Here is an 8,751-nt window from a genome sequence, read left to right on the forward strand (position 1 = left end):
GAGTTGTAATTCTTGAATTGTAAATCCATAAAAGTGTGATGATATTCATTATTAGAGCATTGTCCTAGTGAGGAAAGGATGATGAAGGCTATGATTCCCCCACAAGTCGGGATGAGACTTCGGACTTTACAAAAAGAAAAATATGAAAAAAGAAAAAAATGAGAAAGGCCAAAAAAAAGGCCAAAGAAAAAAAGAAAAGGGAAAAAATAAAATGAGACAAAAAGAGAGAAGGGACAATGCTACTATCTCTTTTTCCACACTTGTGCTTCAAAGTAGCACCATGATCTTCATGATAGAGAGTCTCCTATGTTGCCACTTTCATATACTAAGTGGGAATTTTTCATTATAGAACTTGGCTTGTATATTCCAATGATGGGCTTCCTCAAAATGCCCTAGGTCTTCATGAGCAAGCAAGTTGGATGCACACCCACTTAGTTTCTTTTGTTGAGCTTCCATATATTTATAGCTCTAGTGCATCCGTTGCATGGCAATCCCTACTCACTCACATTGATATCTATTAATGGGCATCTCCATATAGCCCGTTAATACGCCTAGTTGATGTGAGACTATCTTCTCCCTTCTTTTTGTCCTCACCACCACCACCATATACCACCATAGTGCTATGTCCATGGCTTACGCTCATGTATTGCGTAAGAGTTGAAAAAGCTGAAGCACGTTAAAAAGTATGAAACAATTGCTCGGCTCGTCATCGGGGTTGTGCATGATGGGAGTATTTTGTGTAATGAAAATGAAGCATGGCCTAACTATATGATTTTGTAGGGATAAGCTTTCTTTGGCTATGCTATTTTGATAACATGATTATTTGTTAGTATGCTTTGAAGCATTATTATTTTTATGTTTTATAAGCTTTTATTTTGAATCATTTGGATCTGAACATTCATGCCACAATAAAGAAAATTACATTGAGAATTATGCTAGGTAGCATTCCACATCAAAAATTTCTTTTTTTATCATTTACCTACTCGAGGACGAGTAGGAATTAAGCTTGGCGATGCTTGATACGTCTCCAACGTATCTATAACTTTTGATTGTTCCATGCTAGTATATTACCCCTTTTGGAAGTTTATGGGCTTTATTTTACACATTTATATCATTTTTGGGACTAACCTACTAACCGGAGGCCCAGCCCTTATTGCTGTTATTTTGCCTATTTCAGTATTTCGAAGAAAAGGAATATCAAATGGAGTCCAAACGAAACGAAACCTTCGGGAGCGTGATTTTTGGAACGAACGTGATCCGGAGGACTTGGAGTGCAAGTCAAGAAGCAGCCGAGGCTACCACGAGATAGGAGGGCGCGCCCCCCTGTAGGGCGCGCCCCCTATCTCGTGGGCCCCTCGGGCGGCCACCGACGTAATTCTTCCTCCTATATATACCTACGTACCCCGAAAACATCCGGGGAGCAGACGAAACACAATTTCCACCATCATAACCTTCTGTATCCGCGAGATCCCATCTTGGAGCCTTCGCCGGTGTTCTGCCGGAGGGGGAATCGACCATGGAGGGCCTCTACATCAACATCCTTGCCCCTCCGATGAGTTGTGAGTAGTTTACCATAGACCTACGGGTCCATAGTTATTAGCTAGATGGCTTCTTCTCTCTTTTTGGATCTCAATACAATGTTCTCCCCCTCTCTTGTGGAGATCTATTTGATGTAAACTCTTTTTGCAGTGTGTTTGTCGAGATCCGATGAATTGTGGGTTTATGATCAAGTTTATCTATGAATAATATTTGAATCTTCTCTGAATTCTTTTATGTATGATTGAGTTATCTTTGCAAGTCTCTTCGAATTATCAGTTTGGTTTGGCCTACTAGATTGATCTTTCTTGCCATGGGAGAAGTGATTCGCTTTGGGTTCAATCTTGCGGTGTCCTTACCCAGTGACAAAAAGGGTTGCAAGGCATGTATTGTATTGTTGCCATCGAGGATAACAAGATGGGGTTTATATCATATTGCTTGAGTTTATCCCTCTACATCATGTCATCTTGCTTAATGCGTTACTCTGTTCTTATGTACTTAATACTCTAGATGCAGGCAAGAGTCGGTTGATGTGTGGAGTAATAGTAGTAGATGCAGGAAGGAGTCGGTCTACTTGTTATGGACATGATGCCTATATACATGATCATGCCTAGATAATCTCATAACTATTCGCTTTTCTATCAATTGCTCGATAGTAATTTGTTCACCCACCGTAATACTTATGCTATCTTGAGAGAAGCCACTAGTGAAACCTATGGCCCCCGGGTCTATCTCTTATCATATTTGCTTCCAATCTACTTTTATTTGCATCTTTACTTTTTGCATCTATATTATAAAATACCAAAAATATATTTATCTTATCTTACTATCTTTATTAGATCTCACTTTCGCAAGTGGCCGTGAAGGGATTGACAACCCCTTTATCGCGTTGGTTGTGAGTACTCACTTTGTTTGTGTAGGTGCGTGGGACTTTTGAGGAGCCTTCTACTGGATTGATACCTTGGTTCTCAAAAACTGAGGGAAATACTTACGCTACTGTTGCTGCATCACGCTCTCCTCTTCGAGGAAAACCAACGCAAGCTCAAGACGTAGCAGTATGCCCGAGGATGTTATCAAGAAGAAAGTCTTCCCTTTATCTTCGAAGGGAAAGGCTATGTGATGATATTGGATCATGGAACTACAACCGACTGAAATTGGAATTTCATCAAAACTTTTATCCTATGCATCTGGTTCATCGTGGTCGTAATTATATATATAATTTTTGGCCTCGTGAAGGAGAAAGTATCGCTCAAGCTTGGGGGAGGCTTAAGTCAATGTTATATTCAATGCCCCAATCATGAGCTCTCGTGAGAAATTATTATTAAAAAATTTGTGCTCAACTTTCTCTCAACAATCGCTCCATGCTCGATACTTCTTGTAATGGTTCTTTTATGATGAAGACTATTTAATTCAGATGGGATTTATTGGAAAGAATTAAACACAACTCTGAAGACTGGGAACTCGATGAAGGTAAGGAGTCAGGTATAACACCAAAGTTTGATTGTGTTAAATCTTTTATGGATACCGATGCTTTTTCTGAATTTAGCACTAAATATGGACTTTACCCTAAGCTGGTAGCTTCTTTCTGTGAATCATTTGCTACTCATGTTGATCTCCCTAAGGAGAAGTGGTTTAAATATCATCCTCCCATTAAAGTGAAAGTAGTAGGACCTATTAAAGTTGAAGAAAAGACTATTACTTATAATGTTGATCATATTGTTCCTACTGCTTATATTGAAAAATCACCTTTTCCTCTTAGAATAAAGGATCACGCTAAAGCTTCAACTGTGGTTCATAAGAGTAATACTAGAACACCTACACCCCCTGAGCAAATTAAAGTTGAACCTAGTACTTCTATGGTTAAAGATCTCTTGGTCGATAATATTGATGGGCATGTTATTTACTTCTATTATGAAGCCGCTAGAATTGCTAGACCGGATACTAAAAATAAACATAGACATGTTGTTGGCATGCCTGTTGTTTCTGTTAAAATAGGAGATCATTGTTATCATGGCTTATGTGATATGGGTGCGAGTGTGAGTGCAATACCTTATACTTTATATAAAGAAATTATGCACAATATTGCACCTGCTGATATAGAAGATATTGGTGCTACTATTAAGCTTGCCAATAGAGATACTATTTCACCAATTGGGATTGTTAGAGATGTTGAAGTCTTGTGTGGGAAAATTAAATATCCTACCGATTTTCTTGTTCTTGCTTCCCCACAAGATTACTTTTGTCCCATTATATTTGGTAGACCCTTCTTGAATACTGTTAATGCTAGGATAGACTGCGAAAAAGATACTGTCATTGTTGGTTTAGGGGATATGTCTCATGATTTTAATTTTGCTAAAATTCGTAGACAACCCCATGATAAAGAATTTCCTAGTAAAGATGAAATTATTGGTCTTGCTTCTATTGCCGTGCCTCCTAATGATCCTTTAGAACAATATTTGCTAGACCATGAAAATGATATGTTTATGAATGAAAGGAGGGAAATAGATGAAGTATTCTTTAATTAGGGACCTATTTTGAAACACAACTTGCCCATTGAAATCCTAGGGGATCCTCCTCCACCCAAGGGTGATCCCGTGTTTGAGCTTAAACAATTACCTGATATTCTTAAATATGCTTATCTTGATGAAAAGAAGATATATCCTGTTATTATTAGTGCTAACCTTTCAGAGCATGAAGAAGAGAAATTACTGAAAAATCTGAAGAAGCACCATGCTGCTATTGGATATACTCTTGATGATCTTAACTGCATTAATCCCACTCTATGCCAGCACAAAATAAAATTGGAGAAAGATGCTAAACCGGTTGTTGATCACCAACGGCAGTTAAATCCTAAGATGAAAGAAGTGGTAAGAAAGGAAATACTAAAGCTTTTGGAGGCAGGTATAATTTATCATGTTGTTGATAGTCAGTGGGTAAGTCCTGTCCATTGTGTCCCTAAGAAGGGAGGTATTATTTATTGTTGTTCCTAATGATAAGGATGAACTGATCCCACAAAGAATTGTTACAGGTTATAGAATGGTAACTGATTTCCGCAAATTAAATAAAGCTACTAGAAAAGATCATTACCCTCTACCTTTTATTGATCAAATGCTAGAAAAATTATCCAAACATACACATTTTTTCTTTCTAGATGGTTACTCTGGTTTCTCTCAAATACATGTGTCAAAAGAGGATCAGGAAAAGACCACTTTTACTTGCCCTTTCGGTACCTTTGCTTATAGACGTATACCTTTTGGTTTATGCAATGCACCTGCTACCTTTCAAAGATGTATGACTGCTATATTCTCTGACTTCTGTGAAAAGATTATTGAGGTTTTCATGGATTATTTCTCCGTTTATGGAACTTCTTTTGATGATTGCTTAAGCAACCTTGATCGAGTTTTGCAGAGATGTGAAGAAACTAATCTCGTCTTGAATTGGGAGAAGTGCCACTTTATGGTTAATGAAGGTATTGTCTTGGGGCATAAAATTTCTGAAAGAGGTATTGAAGTTGATAAATCTAAAGTAGATGTTATTGAAAAGATGACGTGTCCTAAGGAAGTCAAAGGTATAAGAAATTTCTTGGTCATGCTGGTTTTTATAGGAGGTTTATTAAAGACTTCTCTAAAATTTCTAGGCCTCTGACTAATCTCTTAAAAAAGATGTTCCTTTTGTCTTTGATGATGATTGTGTAGAAGCATTTGAAATACTTAAGAAATCCTTGATTTCTGCACCTATTATTCAGCCACCTGATTGGAATTTACCCTTTGAAATTATGTGTGATGCTAGTGATTATGTTGTAGGTGTTGTTCTAGGACAAAGAGTTGATAAGAAATTAAATGTTATCCAATATGCTAGTAAAACTCTAGATAGTGCCCAAAGAAATTATGCTACCACAGAAAAAGAATTTTGAGCAGTCGTATTTGCTTTTGATAAGTTCAGACCTTATATTGTTGATTTCAAAGTAACTGTTCACACTGATCAAGCTGCTATTAAATACCTTATGGAAAAGAAAGATGCTAAACCTAGACTTACTAGATGGGTTCTCTTGCTACAAGAATTTGATTTGCATATTATTGATAGAAAGGGAGCTGAGAACCCCGTTGTAGACAACTTGTCTAGGTCAGAAAATGTTCTTGATGGCCCACTACCTATTGGTGATAGCTTTCCTGATGAACAACTAGCTGTCATAAATGCTTCTCGTACTGCTCCATGGTATGCTGATTATGCTAATTACATTGTTGCTAAATTTGTACCACCTAGTTTCACATACCAGGAAAAGAAAAAGTTTTTCTATGATTTAAGACATTACTTTTGGGATGACCCACACCTTTATAAGAAAGGAGTAGATGGTGTTATTAGATGTTGTGTACCTGAGCATGAACAGGAACAGATCCTATGCAAGCGTCACTCCAAGGCTTATGGAGGACACCACGCTGGAGATAGAACTGCACATAAGGTATTGCAATCTGGTTTCTATTGGCCTACTCTTTTCAAAGATGTCCGTAAGTTTTTCTTGTCTTGTGATGAATGTCAAAGAATTGGTAATGTTAGCAGACATCAAGAAATGCCTATGAACTATTCACTTGTCATTGAACCATTTGATGTTTGGGGCTTTTATTATATGGGACCTTTTCCTTCCTCTAATGGGTATACACATATTTTAGTTGTTGTTGATTACGTTACTAAGTGGGTAGAAGCTATTCCAACTAGTGGTGCTGATCATAACACTTCTACTAAGATGCTTAAAGAAGTTATTTTTCCGAGGTTTGGAGTCCCTAGATATTTAATGACTGATGGTGGTTCGCATTTTATTCATGGTGCTTTCCGTAAAATGCTTACTAAGTATGATGTTAATCATAGAATTGCATCACCATACCATCCTCGGTCTAGTGGTCAAGTAGAATTGAGTAATAGAGAGATCAAATTGATTATCCAAAAGACTGTTAATAGATCTAGAAAGAATTGGTCCAAGAAACTTGATGATGCATTATGGGCCTATAGAACTGCATATAAAAATCCTATGGGCATGTCTCCGTATAAAATGGTTTATGGAAAGGCTTGTCACTTACCTCTCGAACTAGAACATAAGGCATATTGGGCCATTAAAGAGCTCAATTATGATTTCAAACTTGCCTGTGAGAAGAGGCTTTTTGACATTAGCTCACTTGATGAATGGAGAACCCAGGCCTATGAGAATGCCAAATTGCTTAAAGAAAAGGTTAAAAGATGGCATGACAAGAGGATACAAAAGCGTGAGTTTAATGTAGGAGACTATGTTTTGCTATACAACTCTCTTTTAAGATTTTTTGTAGGAAAACTTCTCTCTAAATGGGAAGGTCCTTACATTATCGAGGAGGTCTATCATTCCGGTGCCATCAAAATCAACAACGCTGAAGGCACAAATCCAAAGGTGGTGAACGGTCAAAGAATCAAACATTATATCTCAGGTAATCCCATAAATGTTGAAACCAATGTTATTGACACCGTAACCCCGGAGGAGTACATAAGGGACACTTTCCAGAACGTTTCAGACTCCGAAAAGGAATAGGTATGTGGTACGGTAAGTGAACCGACCCCAAAACCGCTCATATAGAAATTTTTCTCCATTTTGGAATATTTAAAAAATTAGGAAAATTAAAAGTAGTCTGAAAGAGACACGTGGTGTCCACGAGGGTGGAGGGCGTGCCCTACCCCCTGGGCGCGCCCCCTGCCTTGTGGTCACCTCGTGTGCCCACCGGACTCCGTTTTCTTGCATGATACTTCTTTTGGTCGGTAAAAATTCATTATATAATCTCCCTAAGATTTTGACCACCGTACCATAACGAAATCCTCTGTTTTTGTTTTGAGTTGTTTTCTGCCAGAGTTTCTCAAGGTCAGGCATTATGTCGTCCCCCTCGTCCAACAACGTGGGCGACGATGCTTGGCTAATGAAGATAGAGACGAAGCGAGAAGAAATTGGGGAAATCAAGGAAGGTGACAAGATCAAGGAATCCGCAGAAGAGCAAGTCCCGGCAGTAGAAGAAGAAGGCTTCCTTCAACCTTACTACAATCATCTCACCTCTACTGAAATTGAAGCTTTCAAGATTATTGAAATAGTTTGCATACAAAACAAGTATCTCACATGTGAAAATATTTTGTTGCAAGAGCATATCAACGCACTCAAGGGTATTATCCGCAAGTTGGCGCATCTCCTACGCAAGATGTGCGACACCCCGTCATCAACAACTCGATCATCACCACATCCGAATAAAGAGACATAAATACATGGGTATGGGCACTCCCCTTGGCAACCGCCAAGCTTGGGGGAGGTGCCCTGGTATCGTATCACAATCACACTTCTATCTTTACCATTTTTCTTAGTTCGATCCTTTTGGTTATATCTTAATCTAGTAGAATAAAGTTTAGTATGATCTAGCTTTGAGTTTTGTTTCGATCCCTATCTATGTAATCGAGTCCATGAGCTATATATAATAAAGATTAGTTTTGAGTTGAAGGCTTTTGCTATCTTTCTATGATCTTGAGGGAATAAAAGAAAGAATAAAAGGAAATAAAAGAGTAATGGCTTCACATATAAAGAGTATGATGAATAAAAGTTGTTGAGAGTTGACAAACATAGTCTTGGTCATCTTTGCAATCAATAGGAAGTAATAAAGAAAGAGAGATTTTCACATATAAATATACTATCTTGGAAATCTTTTATGATTATGAGCACTCATTAAAATATGACATGCTAAAAGGTTGATATTGGACAAGGAAGACAACGTAATGGGTTATGGTTTATTACATCTGAATAAAGTATATTGTCATGGATCATCCAACATGTTGAGCTTGCCTTTCTCCCTCATGCTAGCCAAATTCTTTGCACCAAGTAGAGATACTACTTGTGCTTCCAAACATCCTTAAACCCAGTTTTTCCATGAGAGTCCGCCATATCTACCTATGGATTGAGTAAGATCCTTCAAGTAAGTTGTCATCGGTGCAAGCAATAAAAATTGCTCTTTAAATATGTATGATCTATTAGTGTGGAGAAAATAAGCTTTATACGAGCTTGTGGTATGGAAGAAATAAAAGCGATGGACTGCATAATAAAGGTCCCTATCACAAGTGGCAATATAGAGTGACGTTCTTTTGCATTAAGATTTTGTGCATCCAACCATAAAAGTGCATGACAACCTCTGCTTCCCTCTGCGAAGGGCCTATCTTTTATTTTTA

Source organism: Triticum aestivum, chromosome 3B (genome assembly GCF_018294505.1).
Source record: "Triticum aestivum cultivar Chinese Spring chromosome 3B, IWGSC CS RefSeq v2.1, whole genome shotgun sequence".
In the NCBI taxonomy this organism is placed as follows: Eukaryota; Viridiplantae; Streptophyta; class Magnoliopsida; order Poales; family Poaceae; genus Triticum; species Triticum aestivum.